General features: G+C 37.3%; 1 pseudogene; it reads left to right on the top strand.

Annotated features, from left to right (window-relative positions):
• The first annotated feature begins 9736 nt into the window (after positions 1-9736).
• On the top strand, positions 9737-9802 carry LOC115031780 (U7 small nuclear RNA; annotated as a pseudogene).
• Positions 9803-24975: the final 15173 nt, after the last annotated feature.

Below are 24975 nucleotides of genomic sequence, written 5' to 3'. Positions count from 1 at the left end.
TATGGTTCATTCCTAAGCAATATGCCAAAGGGGGAGAGATTATCAGGTATAAAAGCAGTTGAGAAATAGTTGTCTAATTGTAGCCTGGATGCAGTAAGGTATAGAACATACACATTAAGCAACATGGAGAAGCTAGAACAGATTTTTATTTTCTAGGACTTTGTGTTTTACATTTTGATGGAAGTGTATGCTAAAGGTTGCTTGATAACTATCTTCATGAAGCTGGAGTTAACAACTTGATGCCCAAGGCGATAGAACTTTTAAAGGGGAGGTTTTGTGGGAGGAATTTTGGTTATTGGGATCATCTTCTACTTTACCCACCACATGCTGGGAAAAATTTTTGCTCTGCTAAGGATGAGAATCCAATGGGTTACCATAACCACAACCCCAGTGCTGTATGCCTAATTGTTTACTAGCTGAAACATTCAATGGTCAACAAAAAATAGGATTACAAAAGGAAAACCTCTTAATACTCTGAAATACTTTGAATCTCAACTTCAGTGATGCTATGTATCTATATACTTAATCAGAATACATCAGGTTTTATAGATAATTTATTTTAACATATGGAAAAATTCCACCAAAAAATAAAGATTCTGAAATAAATTTTGGTGTCCATTCCTATAACTTACACATTGCTGTGTTTTAAGATCAGCAAAACATTGTTCCTACTTTGCAGTTATGCCATGCAAAATTATACTTTTTTCTTTCAGCTTTTTACCTTGATGTTTTCTTTGATTGGATTGAATGCTTATCTTTAGCAGTTCTACTGTGAGGGGCATCCTCTCATTAAAGTGGGATAAAAAGAAGAATGAGCTTTTGTTGATGAAAGTTTGAATAATTTTAAAAAGTTACTGGGAGCCCAAAAGATAGCTCAGCAGGTAAAGACTGTTCCTTATCAGAGTTCAGTCTGATAGGCCAAAGGGCGAGTCATCTTCTGAAGAACATGCATGCCCAAACACACACACACACACACACACACACACACACACACACACGTATACACATACACACACACACACACACACACACACACACACACAATTAATTAATTGATGGCTTAGTTCAAATAATTAAAAATGTTTTGAGATCTACCTAGGAGATGTTTGTCAGCCTTAGCAAATGGAACACTTTAAAGAATCCTATAAGCTTTAATCTTCAAAGATCCAATTTATGTGGCTGCAGTATGGCTGAAAGAATTGGTATTAATTAGTCATTTTACAATTAATTTAAATGTTAGCCATTAACCAGAATTCAAAGACATTCAAGCCCTTGTTTATTTTTTTCAAAAGGTGATGTTTTTAAGGATCAATTCTTTTGGTGCCTTACATGTATCCATCACCAAATCCTTTAAATGTAAGCTACCACATTGTGAAGGTAGAGGAGATGGTAGACAGGTGCAAAAGAAAGAGAAATGGAGTAGCTTGAACATGATGAAGAGAGACTTGAATATGGACTTGTGAGTGGTCAGGCCTGACACCTAGGTCTATGGTAAGGTCCCAAGAGGAGTTCCCACTGATGTCCTTGTGTAGGTCCTTGGCTCCAAAGGACTAGGTGTCCATGGCTCATATTACTAGAGAACATGGAGGAAGTTCATGGTCAGGACAGCCACCTGTATCACTTGGATGTCCAGTGACTGTACAGAACTGGCCCACCCTTCAATGGCTGCTGTATTCTGAAAATCTGATCCCATCACTTATCTGCAACAGCACTTGAGAGAGCAGGCCATGCACCTCACCAAAACAGCACAGTAGAGCTAGCCGTAGTAGCATGAGTGTGCTACCCTACTCACCCTACCACTAATATGCATCATAGCTGCAAAGATATGATACCCGTTCTCCCTAGCTATCTCTGGCAGTCTGCCCACAAGTTGTAAACATGAGAGAGCTCAACAGTTGCAGCACTCAGTAGAGCCCCACTTGGAAAACACAACATACCTGATCCTGGTATAAGGTACAAGTGAGTTGACTCCAAACCAAGACTCCAGGAAAACTGATCCTGCCACTCGATTATCATGAGATGGCATGGATGGACAGGGTGATGTTCTTTTCCCCCTTGCTTCTTGCTACCTGTGTTACTTACAAGAGCTGGCATTGAGCACATGAGAGCTGGAGAGAAAGCCCCACCCCCTCATCGACTGTGGCACTCAGGAGATCAGGCTATGCATGTAACTTGGGCACCAGAGTGGAAATGACCCTGACAGCAATGGCACTGGTAAGCCAGCTCAAAGGGTATAAGAGCAGGAGAATTGTCCTAGCCCCTCACAGGCTGCAGAACTTGAGAGATTGGGCTACTGGCCTTGACAGCAAAGCACAGTGTAGTTGGCCCTGAAGGCATGGGTGCAGATGAACAGGCCACAAGGGCACAAGAGCAGGAGAACTGACCCTGACTGTTCCTAGGGGTGATACTGGGTAGCTTAGCCAGAACAGTGTCGGAGAGCTTGCCCTGCATGTGTCCTGACTTAACTAAGCTCCCACCTCAGACCCAGATACATGGCTCTGAATTGGTCCACCCCAAAACCTATATCATCTGGAAGTGGTTGGAGCATATGAAAGGACCCTTTTTTGCTAATCTAAAGCTGCAGAATCTCCATGACATAAATCAAAAATAAGATAACCAGGAGGAGACCTGGTTATTATTCAATAGTAATGGTATCACAGAAGCCAGAGACCTCACACCAGATCTATGACTCATTGTAATGAACATTTGAAAGGGAAGATGAGTGAACAGAGGAATATACTCTAGGACACATTGTGACATACTACACCTTCCATGATGAGATATTTTCTATGCTTCGGGGGTTTTTGTTTTTGTTGGTTTTGTTATTATTGTCGATTTTGTTTTTCATCTGTATGAGTTTTATTTGTGGGGGTTGCAAAGGTGGAGGTAAGATATGAGTAGACAGTGAGATGAGTAGAACTAGGGTGCATGATGTGACACAAAGAGTGAATAAAAATGAAAAAAGTAAGTGTGGACTGTCTTCACCAATAAATCATTCTTTTAAATGTGGCCATACCAGCCTCTTCCATATACTTTTCTCTCCCTTAAGAATGCATTTGTCATATTTTAGGTAACAATGCCTTAAAAAACATTAACACCATTTGTACACCAACTTAATGTCTGTGTTCTTCATGGGGATATACATTATTTGCCTAAGAGCATTTATCACATTCTATACTTTGTAAAAAATTAGGCAGGAAAGTTTATAGGATGATAGCAATTAATTTAAGTCATTCTCTTCTACCCACTCTGTCAACATTCAGTGCATTTACAGAGATCTATAAATGATGGGCCATCCCACTAAGGAGCTGGGAATTGAAAAGCAGAAACCTATTTTCAAAAATCTTGAAAAACCTTGTCCAAATTAAATGGGCTCTAAAGTTCTGGTAATTCTAAGCTCTCTTGGCAAAAAAAGACTGTTGATATGCTTCTATTCAGCCAATTGCTTCTGTATTTATATTAAAATTAAATTTAGATATCAGAAGAAGAGCATAAATGTTTTAATTTGAAAGAAAAATGTTTCAGAGACAAGACAGGTGGCTAATATACATTTCAATGTGTGTACTCTAAAGTAGATGAGAGTGAGTAGACATCAAATAATAGTAGATACAAACATAGGTCCATAATTTGGGTTTCAGTATAAATGTACATTTTCATAAATTGGTTAGATCAATGACATTTTGGCTCTAATTTCTATTGACATTAAATGTGTTCTTGCAGTTCTGTTACTCTGACAGTCAGGCAGATGCTGGAGACACACTTAAAACAAAAGTGATGATTAGGCCATTTCTTCATCATTCACCCATCAGTAAAAGTTATTGCTAAAGTGTCTTCAAATGTGGGCCCCTTAGCACTTCCCTAGATGATGCCAAGTATGGCCTAAGTCTTGGGGTACATCCTCTGCATGTGCTTTTCGCCACGGACTTTCAGTCATTTCTGAGATTAATGTAGTTGCCATGTTTTGGTTAGTTCTAGTTAGCACAATGGGAGGACAGTGTTCTATATGAGTTCTTTGTCCTCATCGTTCCCCTTTCTCTCTTCAAGGCAGCTCTAGAAACCCCTTCATTACTCCTGATACTTCACAATAGTCAAAAAAGGAAATCATGCATAACAATTAGGACACAGTTTCCAAATAATGCAATGAAACTGGTGATGAAGTAAAGCATATTTTGTTACTAAATTCTATAAAGTGAGGGTGCAATCACTTAGCTTTTTAGCATTTTAATAATTTGAAACACAACTTGCATTTTTTTTCCTATTTCAGAGATAACACACCAGGAAGACAGAGTGACATTCAATGAGATAAAACTATCCGCAGGCTTTATCGTGCAGCACAACAAAGGTGCCTAGTCTTCTCTAGCAAAAGAATCTATTTTGTCAATAACCTGAGTAGTCAGGAAAGCGCACAGTGCATTTCAGATTAAATAATGGATGAACTGACGCATAGAATTCAGCACTGAGTACATTGATAACTCATGCCTGGAACTCTGACTCATAGAAACTCTGTGGTAACTTGTTTATTCTATAACTTCGAGTTTATGGAAATTTGTCATACAGAAGTAGAATGTGTTAGAAAAGAAAAGTTGTTCTAAACTTATGCAAGGAGTAAATGTGAAATCTTACTAGGTATTCTCTTTGAATGCACTATTTAAAACAAAACAAAACAAAGGGACTATCAAATTAAAATCAATATATATAACCTATGTAAAGCATGCTTTATTGAAATCAAGTCTGGTGAAAAGCATCCTGATAAGATTTTTTTTTTCATTTTGAATTTTTCAGGAAGGGTCTCTCCCTTGCTGTCCTGGAACTAGCTTTGCAGACCAGACTGGCCTTGAAATTACAGAAATCGGGTTGCCTCTGCCTCCTGAGTGATGGGAAATATGTTGTGTACTACCACCATCTGATATAAAGATTTATATTGGGTCTATTCCATGCCATCAAGAGACCATCACAAATGGCCACATCAGTGCTTCTGAAGAGGTGCCTGCTTGTTGTACAGGTAGCCAACTTCCAATTATAAATCTCATTTGAGATTTTAGTAAGACTTGTAAAATTTTAACATTATTTTGAAGTCTGTGAGCCCATTATGCCATAAAAATGACTAAGCAGCCTCATTTATCTTAATTAAACTTTATCTTTATCAAAATATTGCCTGTCAGACACTATTTCTTCAGAGACATTCTTACTTTCTTTCTTTTTTTTTCACAATTTTTTTTATTATGTATTTTCCTCAATTACATTTCCAATGCTATCCCAAAAGTCCCCCATACCCCCCCACTTCCCTACCCACCCATTCCCATTCTTTTGGCTCTGGCATTCCCCTGTATTGGGGCATATAAAGTTTGCAAGTCCAATGAGCCTCTCTTTCCAGTGATGGCTGACTAGGCCATCTTTCGATACATATGCAGCTAGAGACAAGAGCTCCGGGTACTGGTTAGTTCATCATGTTGTTCCCCTATAGGGTTGCAGATCCCTTTAACTCCTTGGGTACTTTCTCTAGCTTCTCCATTGGGAGCCCTGTGATCCATCCAATAGCTGACTGTGAGCATCCACTTCTGTGTTTGCTAGGCCCCGGCATAGTCTCACAAGAGACAGCTATATCTGGGTCCTTTCAGCAAAATCTTGCTAGTGTATGCAATGGTGTCAGCGTTTGGAAGCTGATTATGGGATGGATCCCTGGATATGGCAGTCTCTAGATGGTCCATCCTTTCATTACAGCTCCAAAATTTGTCTCTGTAACTCCTTCCATGGGTGTTTGGTTCCCAATTCTAAGAAGGGGCACAATGTCCACACTTTGGTCTTCATTCTTCTTGAGTTTCATGCGTTTAGCAAATTGTATCTTATATCTTGGGTATCCTAAGTTTTGGGCTAATATCCACTTATCAGTGAATACATATTGTGTGAGTTCCTTTGTGATTGTGTTACCTCACTCAAGATGATGCCCTCCAGGTCCATCCATTTGGCTAGGAATTTCATGAATTCATTCTTTTTAATAGCTTACTTTCATCATCACAATATCATTCAAAAACAAAAAGCCACCATGAGCAAATACTTGAAAAACACCTCAAAGTCAAATATATTCAGCTCTAAAATTAAATACAGTAAAGGCTCACTTCTTGAATAAAACAACTCCCTCAGCTAAATATCTAGTATAGTATTCTAGCTATTTTCTCATTTTTCTAAATAGATGATTAAGATAATAAAATAGCAGTATCTTATGGCACTTAAGTTATGCAAACATGTCTCATTAGGGAAAATATGACTTAGAAAAATACATAAATAATTTGCTTGTATGCATTTTAATTATTAAAATTGTCTAACAATGGGTGAGTTGATAAGGAGGATGCGGTATCTACTCATAAAAGAGCTTTTTAAAAACTTAATGAAGAATAAAAATCAAACCCTTGCCCCAGACAGAATGATTTGGTCACAAGAGTTTATAATTTAGTAATTTAGTCATACTTAGAACCTGTTTGTTTAATTTAAATATGAATGGGTAATTTTGCTTGTGTACAATACAAAAGGAGATGTAATATAAGGCTACAGAGTCAGAAAAACAAATTTACTTGTGGGAGTGGGGAGGGGGAAAGGGAGTGTGAAGGGCACCAAAAATTTTCATGGATTAGGGGAATCAAGACTTTCAAAGAACAAAGGCAAAGCTTTCCAGGGAGAAGGAAGAACATGGAATCTGGGTGATTGCTGTCAGTCTGGTGACTAAGAGCCTTTCCAGGACTCTGCACAGTCGATTATACAACCTCAGTGTTCAAAGAGCTGATGACACCCTGTTTTTCAGTACACACAGTGACTTCGTTTTTCTTGGGTCTGTTTCCATGAATCCGTGATTATAGGCTGGGGCTTCCTTGTTCCTAGTTGCTAGCAGTGAAACAATTCCTGGTTCTATTTTTATACTTTCACAAGGGGTTGTCATGTAAGGCAGACAACTTCTACTCAAATTAAGTAGGCATTACAAAGCCATAGACTCTTCAAGGTTAATAACTTCAAACACAAACTGATCAATTGAGATATTTTACTCAGTAGTTTTTAATTGCTTAACTGCTTTAAAATCTGTATAAAGACAGTAAATCTCATAGAGTGTATCGAAAATAGAGAAAGACATCCTTAGTTTGTCTTTAAATTATAAGAATACTGAGATAATCAAATGTTCTATTACACTTTAAAATACAGATCACTTAGATTTATATGGTTGCAGCCACTGAAAATATCAAAGACTTTGCAGTTAATTTCAAATTGTGTATGTGTATGTTCATGTGTGTGTGTGTGTATGTGTGTGTGGGCATGTGCACCTGCTTGCATGAACACAGGCATGTGTATGTGTGTCTGTTTTCACTTTCCCTGAGCACAGAACTGAAATTCTTTCTGCAGTTATGGAAATAAGAAGAATGATTTCTGTTATTCGTAATAACCTTCTTTTAATTTTAGCACATTTAGCCCATGAAGTCACTTTTGGAGGACAGAAGCTGGTTGCCAGAGGATCCAAAGAGACAATTAAATTTTAGCCCTCCCCTCTGACTTGCAGGAAGGTGAAAGATCTACAGCCTTTTTACACTCAGCAACATCTAGGGATAGAAGCAGTCATGCTTATAATCACTATGACCTGTGGACTCTCCTGAGGCTGTAAATAGATGAGGGTAGAGAATGAAGTGAGCTTAGCACAGATATTCCTAAGCTTAAGAGATAAGAGTTGTGTGCTGTTGCTTGTTCAATTTCTAAAGATTTGATTTTGTATTTTAATTATTATAAAATAAAACAATATTAAATTAAGTTCTTATGATTCAGACATGTTTGGGCACCAAAGGTTTTTCTTCTAAACTCAGTGAGGTTTTTTTCTCTGTTTTTCTATTTAAGTAGTCATTCTAAGTGGACTAAGAAAATAAAGTACTGAATTGAGCTTAGCATGCCATTACTTTTTAAATGTGCTATTACTTCATGAGACACTAAAATGAATAATTTTCATATTAGTTTTATATGCCATCACTATGTACCGATATTGAAGATATTAAATATGGAAAAGTGATACCAAATTAATGCGCCATGAACACACTGGAAATATAGGGCAAATAAATGAACTTCAATAATCTATATGAAATTAATTTAGTTTTATGTTTTTAATGTATATAATTGAAATATAAATAACTTTCTAGCCTCTATTCTGAATTTTTAATTATTCTAGAAAGATGTGCTTTTGCATTTTTGGGTCAGTATCTTTCAGAAACTAAAAACTATAGACAACAATGCAAGTTTTTGGAATTCTCTGTCCTTTAAAAAGCTTAAGAAGTATCTGTGTAACAGTGACAAATTGATGGAGAATCTTTATTAACTTCTTATGCAATTAGAGTATTTAGATGGCACTGTGGTGTATCCTTAATCAACTTTTATTGAAACAAAATATGAACAGAGAATAAAGATTAAAGTGAAACATAACTGTTAAAGTCTTTAGAGTAGAGCTTATCGTATCACTATTCTGAAACTGAGGGTTCACGACATTATCTTTCAGTTCAGCAATCCCTTAGGTGAGTGAGAGCATTTCAAGATAAAATTCAAGTTTGAAATTGAGAGGAAAGTAAGTGCACAGGATTTGAAAGAGATAAACTAAAGCAACTATCACAAGTCCTTGAAGCCTGGTTAGCTAAGGACATATAACACATCCCCTAAAACAATTATATGGTACTCACAAACAACAATAGAAAAAGTTATGGAAAACAAGTATAGACATCTTAGGCAAAGTTGACCTGTGCTAAAATAAAAATGTGTGTGCATGTGCATATGTGCATGCAGGTGCGCGCGCATTTGTGTGTGTGTGTGTGTATGTGTGTGTGTGTGTGTGTGTGTGTGTTTGTGTGTTTAAATCGTTAGTGATAGGGATACTTCAGTCAGGATTATTGTGTGTAATACACAACTGTGTTTATGCAATAAAAGAGTGTGATCAGATTCAACTATGAATATAGAGGTAAATTTGGAGCCAAGAAGCAAAGTAGAGGAGCCAAAGGACACAAAATGGCTAAAGGGGCTACAACAAGTCCTTTATGGCCACTGTGGAAGGGCTATGAGATATGGTTCCTGCCCCTGGAGTAGAGCCCGCAGGGTGTGGGCATCCACGAGTGTCGATGGTTGCTAGGCATAAAGCTTGTTTTTTATGTTTTACTTAATGCTCCTTTTTGGGGGAAATGTCCTCTCTGCCAAGGTTAATGAATCCATGGTAATTAGAGACAGCACAAGTCTGAGAGGCAAGAGTGCGCCTAATGTCCTTAGCAAAATGGTAAATGCTGTGACTTCAAAATAGCTCTTAAGGCTGTAGGAAAGGACTCTGAGAGAACACGAATATATAATTTCTCAACTATGCAAAATATAAGGATGCAATATGAATTGCATGAGGGGCTTCACAGACCTAAAAGAATAGAGGCATTTGCACTATGAGTCAACTTGTCAGAAAAACACTAAGAGATAAAGAGATTTGGGAAATGGTGATCTCAGAGCTGAGTCCCACCCAGTTAGTTTATTGTCTGTGCTTACAAAGACAGGCTGTTCTTTGAATTCATTTGCCATGTTGCAAAAAGTGTACTTGCTATCTTCTAAGAATCAAGGCACAAAAGTCATAAAATGCTGATTCATGAGACAATCAAAAGAAAACCTGGGTAAAGGATTGAATTGAATTGCAAATCAAAGGCTGAGCTTTGGTCTGCAAGAAAGAACTACCCAGAGAAAAGCAATTAAAAAGTGGATACCGCTCTTTTAGAATTTTTTTTCTAGTAGCTTTTTTTACTTTGGTCAGAAAGCCCATGATAATAGGCAAAAAGCTCAGAATACCCATGATACAACTTACAGGCCATAAGAAGCTCAAGAAGGAGGAAGGCCAAAGTGTGGATGCTTCAGTTCTTCTTAGAAGGGGAAACAAAATACTCACAGGAGATAGAGGGAGGGAGAGACTTGGGAGGAAGAGAAGAAGGGGAGTGGAAAAGGGGGACAAGATCAGGTATAGAAAGAGATCAGGATGATATACAGAGGGTTAGAAAATTGAACAGAAGTGTGTAACAATAGGGGACGGAGAACTGGGGCAGCCACCAGAAAGACCCAGATGCCAGGAAAGCAAGAGCCACCCAGGACCCAACAATTAACTGAAATGCCCCCAAAATAGGAGGGAGAATCTGCAGAGACCATATCCAGATGTTAGGCAGGGCACCTGGTTGGGGGACGGGGCCACACACTCATCTCCAAATTTTTATCCCAGAATTGCTCCTATCTAAAGGAAATATGGGGACAAAGTATGGAACAGAGACTGAAGGAAAGGCCATACAGACACTGCCCACATAGGGATCCATTTCATATACATGGACAGTCACCATGTCCAGACACTATTGCTGGTGCCCAGAAGTGCTTGCTGACAGGAGCCTGTATGACTGTCCCCTGAGAGAGGCTCTGCAAGAACCTGAACAATAAAGATGCTGTTGCTTACAGCTAACCATTGGACTGAGCACAGAGCCCCAGTGGAGGAGTTAGGGGAAGCTGAAAGGATTTGAAACCCCATAGGAAGAACAACAATATCAAACAAGACACCCCCCCCCAGAGCTTCCAGTGACTAAACTACCAAGAAAAGGGTACACATGGAGGGATCCATTGCTCCAACTGTGTATCTAGCAGAGGATGGACTTATCTGGCATCAATGTGAGGGTAAGTCCTTGGTTCTGTGAAGACTCAATGCCCCAGAGTAGGGAAATGCCAAGGTGGGGAGGAGAGAGTGGGTGGGTGGGTGAGGGAGCACCCTTGTAGAAGCAGGCAGGGGGGATGGGTCAGGGCATTTCTGGGGTGAGGAGACCAGGAAAAGGGATAACGTTTGAAATGTAAATAAATAAAATATCCAATAAAAGAAGAATAAATGAAAAACATGTGTCTCCATTCTATAGTAATCCTAGCAAAGTTCACAAATATACCCATTAACCACTTTTATCTTTGCTTTTCTGCAGTGTTAGGCATAGTTCAAGAAAATACTTTAAAGATATTTCTGAATTGCTTCTTTGATCTACTCATCACTCAGTAATGAGCTACATAATCTCTGAATTTATGTAATTGTTAGATATTTATTTGCAGTTGAGTTTAAGTTTCATTGCACTGCAATCAAATAGTATGCAAGGAGATAGATATTTCAAGTTTCTGAATTTGTTAAGATCTGTTTAGTTTGTTTAAGAGAAATCCCAATGGACTGCTAGATAACAATATATATTCTCTGGTCTTTGGGTAAAACATTCTCTAGATATCTGTTCAGTCCATTTGATGTATTATGTGACATGTTTCTTAAGTTTCTCTGTTTATTGTTTTTCAAAAGATCTGTCTATTAGAGAAAGTGGATATTTAAATCACCCACAATTATTGAGTTAGATTTATTCTGTGTGTTTACTTCCAGTAATTTTTTTATGAAATTGGATAAGCCAATGTTTGATACATATATGTTTAGAGATATAATGTCTTCCTGGGTAATTGTTTCTTAAATTAGGTTGAAGTATTGTTATCTCTGCTTATTTATTTTAATTTAAAAGCATTTGTTCAGATATTTGTATAGTAACACCTTCTTGCTTCCTGGTACCATATGGTTGGAGTTTATTTTTCTATCCTTTTACTTCACAATCCTTACACATAGATGAAGAGCTATGGGTCATTAATGACAACTGAGAGACGAGGAACCATTTCTCCCCTGAGATGTATCCCTTAGTGATTTATTCAATTTCAAGTCGTCAGCTCTAAAATATAGAAAAGAATGAGTGACAATAAATGGTATAGTTTATAGTAACATATTTATTAATACGTTTGGAGGTACATATATATAATAACATTAATAGAAGAGGACGCCATGAGAATTTGTAAAAGCATTAAGATAGTCTTTATTCTATAGTTGTTAAAGTGTGATTTAATTCCACAATTAAGGTCTCCTTTTAGAAATTCTTTAATAAAATGGGATTTATCTTTCTTTACATTCATGCTTTAGTTTTTCTTTGCCATAACATGAGAAATATAATTTTCCAATCTTGCATTAATTACTTTTTAAAGTTTAGTACAAGTGAATTATTCATTTCCTGAATATCTTATATCTACTAAGTCCATGAATTCAGAAGAGAAGTTTTGTGGTTTTAACATTCATTGCAGTATTTTTATTATTAAATCCATTTAAATCTTTGTGGAATTAACCTATTAATAAACTGTGGAAAAATAAATATCTGATAGCTTATGCCCATAGGTAAATCCAAGGTGCATTAATATCCAAACAATAGGATCCAGACTCACTTCAAATGAAATGTTCTTTACCAATGAAATGTAGAGACAAACAAATAGATTATCAGTATAAGGAGAGTTTATGACAAGCTAAAACACTTCATATCATGTTTGAGATTCATTATTCAGCATTCTTGTTAATGAGGTAACTTTGAGTGCTTTAACTATAGTTTGTAGAAAGGTCACTCATGAACATATTCGTCTACATCATAAAATAAGAATGATACAGCAATTAATTTTATGGTTCATAACTAAATGATTGAAAATATGAATGCCAAACTATTATATGTAAGTTTAAGTGTTCCTCCCTAGTGAATATTTAAATTAGCTATGTTAGTGTATATTTCTCCTATATGACTGAATGACAGTATGGGCTCTATTGTAAATACAGCCAAGCCCAAATTGTGTACTGGTCAGTTTGAAAACATCAAGGGCTGTCTTTTATGAGAGTAATAAATTTATTATATTCAGAAAAGTAAACAAAAATTACCCAGGTTCAGAAATATACTATCAAAAGGTTAACCCTACATGAACTTATACCAAGCACATGAAAGTATTTGATATATATCTTGTTAAACATGAAGGAAAATATTATTCAGAAGTCTGGAATTGTAGAGGAATTTTATTCCTGTAACATGGTTGCTCTGACAAAAATGCAGACACCCTCATTTCCTATGTCTGGAATATAGACACACCCTTAGTACACACTTTAAAGTAAAATTAGTTCGTAGGAGAAGGCAGCCATGTATGAAAGTGAAATCTAATTGAAGGACAGAAAAAGTGATGAATCAGAAGACAACTTGACAGTGGATGACATATAGTATGTGCCCAATGTTCATGAAGACAGCACAGGAAAGAGAATCTAAGAGCAGCAAAGGGAGAGTAGTCAGTTGGAAGTCAGTGCAGTGAGTGAAGTGCACTGGAATTGAGTTCTTTCATGAGTTCATGCAGTTCAGAGCAGATCAGCAGAGGAAACTGAAGCCAGAGAATAAGAGGGCACCAAAAGATTAGAACAATGCCAGAGTTAGTTTAAGGCCAAAACTCAGTGAGAAGCTGAGAGAAGTCAAATTGAGTCAGCCAGGTTGAAGAAGAGCTCAAACCAAAACATCTGAGTAGAACCAGTCAGCCAGAGTTCAGAAAGGACTTTATAGTGAACTTTCCTAAGATGAGCTTAATCAACAGTAAGCCTCTGAAACAACACATACATCACACAAATAAAAGTTATTTTTAAGTGTAATTACTAACATACTTAAAAATCAGTTAACTGCTAATATGTATGCATTCAATCTGTTTTATCTATAATTCCCTGGTATTCTTATCTTTAAAAAATTAAGAACAAAGTACATTCTTTTGTGTATAGCATATGAGGCCATGTGACCACTCTCAACTGTTATTGGAAGTAAAATTCTTATATTTGATAATCAAAATGTGTTCAATTATAGAGAGAAAAGCAAAGCATATGAAGAATTGTGGAGCCTAATATAAGCAACCATAGTATATAAATATATTTATTATGATTTCATTTATAGAATTGGGTGTTCTAAGATTAGAACTCTCAGTCCTACATTGAGTGTCTCTATCAAGCCCTGCACCTCAGGGATCAGGGAATCCTGTAGAAAAACTTTAAGAGCTATAGGAGATGAAGGACACCTACAAAACAAGGAACTCTCAGTCACCATGATAAAAGCTCAAATGAACTTACAGAGACATAGGTGGCACTCACAGAACATGTACCAGTCTGTACCATAGTCTCTGCATATATATTATGGCTTCCAAGTTTGATATTTTTATGGGTTCCTGACTACACAGATTAGTGTGTCTCTCGTGTGCCTTTGCTTGGACTCTTTTCCTTTTTTGGATTTGTCATGACCAATTTTCATGTATTAGTTTATATTGTATTGTATTGTATTGTATTGTACTGTGTTGTATTGTGTTGTATTGTCTTGTCTTGTCTTGTCTTGTCTTGTATTGTATTGTATTGTATTGTATTGTATTGTATTGTATTGTATTGTATTGTATTGTATATTGATAGTATATCCAAGGAATCTGAATGACTTCAGATTCATATTTTCAGGACCCTATCTTCAGATGAGAGATTCACCACAAACTGGAGTCTGATAACTTTCACATGACTTCCAAAACTTTTCAGAGAAGAATAAGACCATATCTGCCTTCCCCATTATCCTTGTCTGTATTTGGGCATTCTTTGGTCAAATTTGACCATGATTCTTCTGGGAAAAGAATTGTGGAATTAAGTTTTTTATTTTTCATATCTCCATGGTAAAACCAAAGTTTTGAAACTCATAGATAGTACTGAACGTGTGTGTGTGTGTGTGTGTGTGTGTGTGTGTGTGTGTGTGTGTAGCCTGTCCTTTCATTGTCCTCTAAGATTTGCCTTAAAGAGACATTCTGATCTCTAACTTCTTTATACTAATAAAATAAAGTTGGTAGATTATAAATGCTAACAGGAAAGAAGGTAGCAGGGAAATTATACAGCCTGTGAGGGCAGCTGCCTGAGCATGCATCCAGATTAGGCAGCATACATGCACTTTGTCATTTTCTTTAGTAAAAACCACATCTAAGTACTGTAAATTGAGTAATGAGGATTGGAGAAAATTGCATATAGATTGTAACTATCCGATGTATATATTCTTTATCACAGAATTAAGGGCTCAGTTTCTTGAGATAGTAAAGTAGATCAATTGTTTTAGTTTACTTTTAAAAACCCTATGGTGTCTAGTCAAATATCAAGGAAAAGTGTGTTATTTACTGAACATTAAAATTATGTGGTTCCTTGTATATATTCATTTGTGCAGGGTAACATGGTTAATATTCTATGTACTAGAGTGAATCCATTTGAAGTCACTTGAGACATCACTAGGTATTTGCTAGATTTTTAAATAGTAACTATATTTAATGATGACACTTAATTCTCAGATTTCTACCAAAGATGTGTGGCAGTGCACTGTTCTTTGCCATAACTTTTTCTTAATGTTACCAATAGTTTATGCATCTTCTCTATCAATTGACTATTCTCCTGTCTTATTTATGTAGATGTCTATACCAGTATTTAGATAAGACATTTTATCTTTTTCTAAGTGTGAATTACTTATTTGATATTTAAATTTTAAAAATTGATTTTACATCTGGGTACTAAGAAATAAACCAAAGTCCACTGAAAACCATCAAGTGGTTGTACTCTGAACCATATCCACGGCACCTGTTGATATAATCTTTCCAGTGAGTTCTCATCTGATGTGTGATTTGAAAAGAATTTATCCCATTCAATATTTTTTCTTCACAATAATTTATGTACAAGTTTTTAGTTTTCTAAAACAGAATTTTGCTATACTTTTATAGGTACTTTCCTCCTGGACCCTCCCCACATTTTATTCTCTCTCCATAATAAATCATCCTCCATTTCCCTTCAGAAAAGGGAAGGCCTATCATAGATATCAACTAAACATTATTTATCAAGTTTCAACAAGTCTATGAACCCTCCCACACACATTTATATTAAGGCAGGGCAAGGAAATCCAGAAGGAGGAACAAGATTCCAACATGTATGACAGACGTATGTCTTAGCTTCCTGTTGATCATAAGTTTAGTTATCCTTGAAAAACAAACCAAAACAAAGTTATCTTTAAAAATCATTTCCCTTATAACCCAAATTTTAAGAACCTAGAGACATAATTTTTTATAAAGGATGACCACACATTCTGAGGCTGGTAGCTACTATGGTTGCAAGAAATCACAAAGGAAGAAACTCTGGAGATAGAAATCCTAGGAAGGAAATCAGGAGCCATAGATTCAATCATCACCAACAGAATACAAGAGATGAAAGAGAGAATTTCAGGTACAGAAGATTCAACAGAAAACATGAACACAAAAAAATCAAAGAAAATGAAAAATACAAAAGTATCCTAACTCAAAACATCCAGGAAATCCAGGGCACAATAAGAAGGCCAAATCTAAGGATGATAGGTATAGATAAGAATGAAGATTTTCAAATTAAAGGGCCAGTAAATATCTTCCACAAAATTATAGAAAAAAACTTCCCCAACCTAATGAAAGAAATTCCCATGAACATAAAAGAAGCCTACAGAACTCAAAATAGATTGGACCAGAAAAGAAATTCCTGCCAACACATAATAATCAAAACACAAAATGCACTAAACAAAGGCAGAATGTTAAAAGCAGTAAGGGAAAATAGTCAAGTAACATATAAAGGCAGAACTATTAGAATTACACCAGACTTTTCACCAGAGGCTATAAAGGCCAAAAGATCCTGGACAGATGTCATACAGACCCTAAGAAAACACAAATGCCAGCCCAGGCTACTATACCCAACAAAACTTTCAATTTTGATAAATGGAGAAACCAAAGTATTCCATGACAAAAACAAATTTACACAATATCTTTCCATGAATCTAGCATTTCTAGGGATATTAATGGGAAAACTCCTTGTTGGTCATCATTGGGCAGATAGCCCTTAGTCCTGGGAAGGCTTGATACCCCAGTGTAGTGGAATACCAGGACAGGGAAGCGGGAGTGATTGGGTTGGTGAGAAGTGGGGAGGGGGTTTTTGGAGGAGAAAACAGGAAAAGGGATAACATTTGAAATGTAAATAAAAGAATATCTAATTAAAAAAGGAAGAAATCTTTTCTTTCTTAGCATGCTAATTGCTCCTGACATTATCTATAACCAAAATTTGCCATTGCATCCACCTTTAATTTCTTAATCTGAAATTTGAAGTGAAGTAACATCGCATTGGAGGCACTTCTTTCTCTTTTATTTACTCAATTGTGTGCCTCTGTGCATGTTTGGAGGAATGTGCCAGTGAGGACCTCTTATGGATTAATAGCATATTTTTATTTTTCCAGTTAGAATCTATATTTACTTATTTGACAATTTCATTCATGTATATCTTTTTAAAATTTTTGAAAGTCAGAATTTTGCTGCAATCGTATGGTAGATGCTTCAAGACTACTCATGTCTACTTTGAAACCATATTTAGAAAACTTTCTACTCTGAATGAATAATATTGTATTTATATGTGAGTTTCTAACAATACAGTAAACAGAAGCATGTATCACTAAGAAATTGTTTCTAAAGTGATATAAAGAAATATTCACAATGAGGTTTGATTATATAGTGATGCTACCAACTATGTACACATAAATACACAGTGACAAAAGTATATCACAGCAATTTAAGGGGCAGCTTCGATCTGTTATTTGTCTGTTTATTTAAGCTGGGCATTGAGCCTAAAATCTTTTTCTTTCTAAATCACATGTTCTCTCAGAAAACAGTTTTAAAATCTCAGAAACCAATGTCAAAGAGGCATCCACTATTATAGAAACAGTATTTTGATCATGAAAATAAATGATGATAAATGGTAAACTATTATGGTGCAAACAGATTATGAAATCTCATTATTTTATATTCTTATAAATAAGTAAATAAACAAAAAATAAATGTTGACAAAATGCACACACACACACACAGACACCTGACATGCACACATTCACACACATAATGATTTGAACTATATATAGGGTTTCTTTCTTTAAAATACTTTTGGAAGAGAAGGGTCAGGGAACCTCAATTTACAAACCCATAAACCTAATCACAATTTTGTATGAACCTTTCAAATCATTTGCCAAAAGTTATTCTTTGTATTTTGTGCATTCTCTCTATGCTCATCACATGCCAGGATTGATCTCTAACTATATTAAAAATAATTCAAAACATCATTCACACCTCACATGGATGAGTAATTTATAAAATATCATTGTCTGGACAACACAAACTGAACTTAATGTTAAAAAAAGAATTTAAAAGATAAGTAATCTCAATGTTGGATGACAAACTATGAAGGATATAGATCCAGTGTATGTGTGTGTGTGTGTGTGTGTGTATGTGTGTGTGTGTGTGTGTGTGAATATACTGAAAATACATTGTATGCGATTATCAATCATAAAAATAAGGTGTAAAAGGTATTGGAACCCTTCCTTTCTTGATTATGTATGCACGTGCGCGCGCACACACACACACACACACACACACACACACACACACAAATATAAGTGTTAACTACTGCAAAGCATGCTGAACGGGACCCAGGAAGAGAAGAGATATGGATAGAGAATGCTTCCCATTTGCTCCATTCTTGAACACAAGAGTATTCATTTTTTGTGTTATCAAAGAATAAACATACTAAAATGAAAGGTTATCATTTTATCAATGATATTTGATCTCAGAGAAACAGATGTCGAGATGTAATTGGATGTACAGGGAACGCACTGAAGAAACAAATACCTAGGAAAATTAATCTGTCCTCATCTGTAGATGGGGCTATAATGAGTCATTTTAATCCTAAGAAGGGAAGACAAAAGGGTAAAAAAGATATTAGCAGTATATTATATGATGCCTTAGCTATTTACAATGGCAAAGTGCTAGTGAGTGTCAGTCTCTTGATACACATCACCTCCAATACCACCACACACTCAAAGATGTTTTCCTGTCTCCACTTCCCTGAACCCCTGATGTAGTTTGCTGACTAGTACTCTGATAAGCTCCATAACAAAAACCAAACAAAACAAAACTAACTAACTAAACTCACCTTGGGGAGAAATTTATTTCAGCTTAGAGTTTACAGCCACTTAAGGCAGGAAGTCAATGTAGGAATCTGGAGACAGGAATTATAGTGAGCCTCCTCCTCCTCTTCTTCCTCCTCCTCCTCCTCCTCTTCCTCCTCCTCCTCCTTCTGCTTATCTTCTTCCCCTTCTCCTCATATTCCTCATTCATCTAATGAAACTCAGAACCATTTTCCCATCAGCAGCGCCATCCACAGTGGGCTGGGCTGTCCCATATTAATAATTAATCAAGAGAATACCCTCATAGACTTGCCTGCATGCCAACCCATAGAGGCTCATTTCAAGTGGAGTTTTTCTTTCAGATGACTGTAGCTTCTGTCAGGTTGACAAAAACAATTAGAAAACAACAACAACAACATCAACAAAACTTTAACATCAAAGTAAACTTAAACTATATTCTAGAATAACCTTTGAAATTGTAATCTCAGAATTGATGGCAACTATACTTGTAGTTCTCAAAGCACTGTGATAATGACAAGGTACCTAGCACTCAGTGAAAACTAGAAGTAACTTTCTTTCATTTGGTACTTAACTCACATCTTAGACAGTAGTCAAATCTGTACTATTATATTCTTTTCTCCTCCTTTTATAACTATATTACTACATTATGTGCTAAAATATTTGAAGGATTTTCAAGTATCATAAATCTGATTTCAAGGGCAGTTATACTTTTCTTTTGATATACATGTACACATAGCTATCTGATTCAGAGTGAATGAAGCACATCTGTTTCGATGGCATGATGCCTGCATTCTGTTTCCTGTGTTTAAGTTCAGATAAACACAAATAAAAGGAATGCTATATCTCTATTGTTTCTCTGCACTTTCCTATTTTGGACAGTACTCTAAAGAATTGGTTTTAGCTAGTAGTACAAATGTAACGTTAACTTTATTTCTGTCTCTAAAATATGTCAGCACCAAAAGTAACTTTGATAATGGATACTGGACTTTACTAGGTAAGATGAATTTTAAAAATTGTCTATACTGTGATATTTTAGATATCATAACAAAAGAAAGTGCACACACATACATAAATATGTACATGTAGTTCTCATTTGTGAGCTCCAAAAGACCACTAAGGAGCTGATTCTAATGTAATCATACTAGGGTCTTTTTAAGTTTGATCATGGGCCACACCTCCATCTCTGATGTAGCCCTGAGCTCTCAGTGGTGCAAGATTTTATCGGAAATGACAAGCAAGTGAGAGAATTCTAGGCTGGCACATATCTGATTGGGTGGGGCTACTATGGAATTTTGTTGCTGATGCAGGTACCCAAACCATAAAGTTAACTTCTGCTTTCATCCTGACTGGTGATTGTTAGGAAGTGAAGTGCTAGGGGCAGGCTTGTAACCTGAACGTGTGTAGGTAGCCCATGCCTAAAGGATGGTACCAGTCTCCAGTACACCGTTGCCATAAACAACACCACTGTGCAGGAGCTAGCCCGAATCTGGCGCCAAACCCTCCCAAGGAGGTGCATGCAAATTAAGGTGCCCACAGACTGACCAATCCCAGGAGGACACAAAGCTTTTCCCTGTGCTGGGGTGTATATAAGGAGTCCTCCCTGAGTTCCTGGGGTTCCCTAGCATCGAGGCGTTCCTGCAATAAAGCTGTTGAGAAGAATCCGACCATGTTGTGTTTTCCTTGCTGGACGAGGTGGGTACAACAAGTTGGTGGCTGGCATGGGGACCCGAGGATCTCGTGGATTCAGAACTCTTCAGCTGAGGAGCAGGGGTACCGGTAAGTCTCCCAAATTGATCCCCGGTTAAAGGGGGGATATGTTTTTCTCGTCCGTGGATCCAGTGTGGGTAGCTCTTATCCTTGTTGTTTTGTTTTCTGTAATTTCTGGCCTCTGTTTTTGTTTGATAGAAGCAGTTAAGGCAGGTCAGAAAATTCTCACAGAACAACAAGAAAGTATGTCAGAGGAAGATAGGAAATGCATAAGCAAAAGAAAGAAAAGGGGCGAAAAAGAGAGAGAAAAGGAGAAGGGAGAAAAGGCAAATTCAAAAGGAAAAGGAAATAATGAGAAAGAAAAGGAAATAACAAAAATATATCCCTCATTAAAAGACTTAACAGTAAGTTCAGCAAGTTCTGACTCCAGTGACTCAGAGCTTGATAAAGATGAGGAAGTTGATCTAGAAGAAGAGGCAGCTCGGTATGAGAGGGATAGATATGATCCAGATTGGTCATACAAAACCAATCCTTTAAAAAAGGGGGGGGTCGGCTGGCAAAAGAGTAAAATCGAAAGTGCCAACCACTCACTCCACCTTTTAACCCTGAGTATACAGGAAAAAAGGAATCCACAAAAGCTGGTAAACAAGGTACCTCATTTTGCCCAGAGGTTTGGAAGGAAGTTGAACTGACTTTCCCTGTCTACTTAGATGGCCAGGGATGACGGTATCATGAACCAATAGATTTTAAAACTATTAAGCAACTGGCTGATTCAGTCTGTACCTACGGGGTGAGTGCAGATTTTGTAGTTGCACAGGTTGAGGCGCTTGCTAGATATTGCCTCACCCCGGGGGACTGGAATAATATTTACTAGGGCTTGTTTGTCATCCAGACACTATTTAGACTGGAAGTTCTTGTCCTATGAATATGCAAACAGTCAGGCAGCAGCAAATTTAGCCACAGGACAAGATTCTCAGAGACATTGGGTTGCAGACACGCTTCTGGGTTTAGGGCCTTTTGCTTTAGAACAAACAATTATCCTGAAGCAGTCTATGCCCAAATAAATGAGGTAGCTACCAAAGCCTGGAAGGCATTGCCGAACAAAGGCGCAGTCTCAGGCAATCTTACAAAAATCTTGCAGGGTCCCACAGAACCATTTTCAGATTTTGTAGCACGCCTTGAGGAAGCAGCCCCTAGAATTTTTGGAGACCCAGAGACAGTTATGCCTTTGGTGAAGCAGCTAGTATATGAGCAATGTACTAAAGAATGCAGAGCAGCCATTACACCCTATAAACATAAAGGTTTAGAAGTATGGATGAAGGTTTGCAGAGAACTAGGGGGCCCGTTAACCAATGCAGGCCTAGCGGCAGCGTTAATACAGTTAGGCAAGTTTAGCAGTGATGCTTGTTATAAGTGTGGCCAAAGAGGACATTTTAGAAGAAACTGTCCTGAAAATGAAAAACGGGCCGCATTAGATAAACCTAGACAGCCAGGCTTATGCCATAAATGTAGGAAGGGAAAACATTGGGCTAATGAATGCAGATCTACAAAGGATATAGAAGGCCTACCAGTACAAGCAGGATTTGGTGGCACCAGGCCAAAAATCAGACAACGGGGCCCACATCCCCAGGGCCCTCAAATATATGGGGCTCTTCAGAAAGACCAGAAAAAACCTTGGCAGTCTCTCCATCATCTGAGAGACCACGGAGAGCCATTACTGGCTCCACAGGACTGGACCCTGTCACCTTAGGGGACTTCACCTCCTGGATCACCAATGCCTTCTCATTCTTTAAGGAATGGGCGGGAATCTTGGCCTGGGGGGCAGTGGTCCTCCTGGGTTGTGTCTTTTGTATCTGACTATTGTGTCATCTCAAACGAGAGCATGCTCTATATAAGGCAGTGGTGTACCAAGCATTGATGGCGATTAAAGATGGCGCATCTCCCAATGTTTAGCTGGCTTCTTTAAAAAATTAAGAAGTCACCCTAGGTTGTCTGGCAGTTTTAATCACACAGATCCACCATATCCAGTGACAGGCAACTTTCCTTATGCACAGACCAACCTAAGACACGGAGCCTGGAGGCGATAGAGTAACCCTATGATGAGTAAGGCTGTGACATGAAATGATTGACCTAAGACAGGAGCCATGGCTGATGGACAGACTTGCCCAGACCTAGTCCAGCATCATATTATTAAACAAACAAGGAGGAGATGTAGGTAGCCGATGCCTAAAAGATGGTGCTGGTCTCTGGTACACCATTGCCTTAAACAACACCACTGCACAGATGCTAGCCTGAATCTGGCACCAACCCCTCCCCAGCAGGTACATGTAAATTAAGGTGCCAGCAAACTGACCAATCCCAGGAGGACATAAAGCTTTTCCCTGTGCTGGGGTGTATATAAGGCATCCTCCCTGGGTACCCGGGGTTCCCGTAGCATTAAGGCATTCCTGCAATAAAGCTGTTGAGAAGAATCTGACCGTGTTGCATTTTCCTTGCCTGACAAGGTGGGCGCAACAAACATGCAGGTTTATTGGGGAGTAACCTCGAAACTGATGATAGATGGTTCAATATTTCGTCAGGTTCTCTAAGATGGAGTCTTCTGAACCCAAGATCTGGTCTCTCTCTGTCTCCCTCTCCCTCTCCCCCCCCCCCCTCACACACACACACACATTCACCCCACTTCTTGTTGATCAACTGTTCCTAAGCATCAGGCCTATCTAACATGGAGTGTAGTTAATACAGCTGGTGACACTCCATTTGGGGAAAAGTGATTTTTCTGATCTCAACAGCATCAATCACAAATAGCCTCTTAGTTAGATGTGTCACTTTTCCATGATAATTCATATCTTGAACTTACACATGTTAGTCTTGTACATGATAACACAACCTCTGTGAGTTCATATGCAGAACATCCCTATTGTATTCCAAAACACTGTTTCATTGGAGTCATTCACTAACTCTGGATATAATAATATTTCAAAATACTCTTGGGCAGAGATCCCTGAGGGCTGAGGAGAAGATGTAAGAAACAGAGTCCATTGGGAACTAAGTGCTCCAAAGTTAGTGAAAACACTCCTCACACATTGCTCTATGGTTCTCTGTGTTACTTACCATTGACTATGAGATTAAGGGATCCACAAATTTAGGGAAAACTGTATACCACTGAGAGACTATTGCTGTGTTCATTTGGAAGAATAGTAGCAAGACCCATGACCTATCTAGTTTCAGATTCATGGCTTCATAAATAAACTTATGTATGAATTCTATCTCCCAGAGTGGGACTTACAACAATCAAAAAGTGGTTGATTACTTCTAAAACATTTGTGCTACTATTGTGTCATTATGTGTTGCAGCAGAAAATTGTTGTACATGACACGTTTTCTGAGTGAGAATGTTGGTAACTTTTCACCTCTAGATCTATGTATAGGTTTTATAGCATCATTCTAGTCAGAATTAGGGAAGCTTCTAGTTTGACATCATAGCACATTTATTTCTCCATGTGCCATAACATAGTAATATATTCAGAAATAGGACTTTACCACTATGTTGTAGAATATAACCAAAAGTCTTGTCAATTAGAGTTCTTTGACATCTCTATGGCTAATGAGTCAACAAAATCTAATCTATTTTTGTTTTGGGTGTTTACTTGGTTGAATGTGGTGTCTAGTTAGGGCATTGTCTCCCTATTACATGTTAATTCCATTTAATTCCTTTTATATACTTTAGGGATCTTCTAGAGTAGTAGTTTTCTATGTATCTTTTCAAAGTTCTTTTGTGTTAGTTTTTCTTGCCTATGGACCCCTTTTAACTTCTCTTTCCATCTACTAAACCCTGTATCCTATTTTGCCCATTATTTATCTCCTTATAAAACTATATTCAGTTTCCTCTATCCTAGAAGATTTCTTCTCATGGCAGTCTTTGATGAGCTACCTAACCTCTGTAGATGGACTAAATGAAAATCATATAAAACATAAAAATTAACATTTTGTATAAGAGAAAACAATCAATTTGCTATTCTATTTCTTAGTGACCTCACTCAGGATTTTTTCTAATGATATTCATATTCTCATAGATATTTTACTGGACTAGTTAGCTGTATGAACCTAAGAGTGTGGGCCTAAAATTGAGGCAGACTAAAGTCTCATGCAATAGCCCACTTCATTCAGAGCATTAGTCAATTTATGCTCTATGGGCTAAGAAGAATTAGATGACTGAAGTGTTCAATCCAAAGTAGAAGACACAGGTGGTAAAACCACCTTTTTTCACACAGGCAGATGTATAATAACAGCTGAAATAAACTCACTCCTATCAGCTATAACTGGGAGAAGCATAAAAACACATTTCAAAAACAATTCCGTATTTTGAA

This window comes from Mus caroli, unplaced genomic scaffold (genome assembly GCF_978045245.1).
Source record: "Mus caroli unplaced genomic scaffold, Mus_caroli_1 scaffold_10, whole genome shotgun sequence".
NCBI lineage: Eukaryota > Metazoa > Chordata > Mammalia > Rodentia > Muridae > Mus > Mus caroli.
The sequence above is the reverse complement of the archived record's forward strand: the minus strand, read 5'-3'. Positions and strand labels throughout refer to the sequence as shown.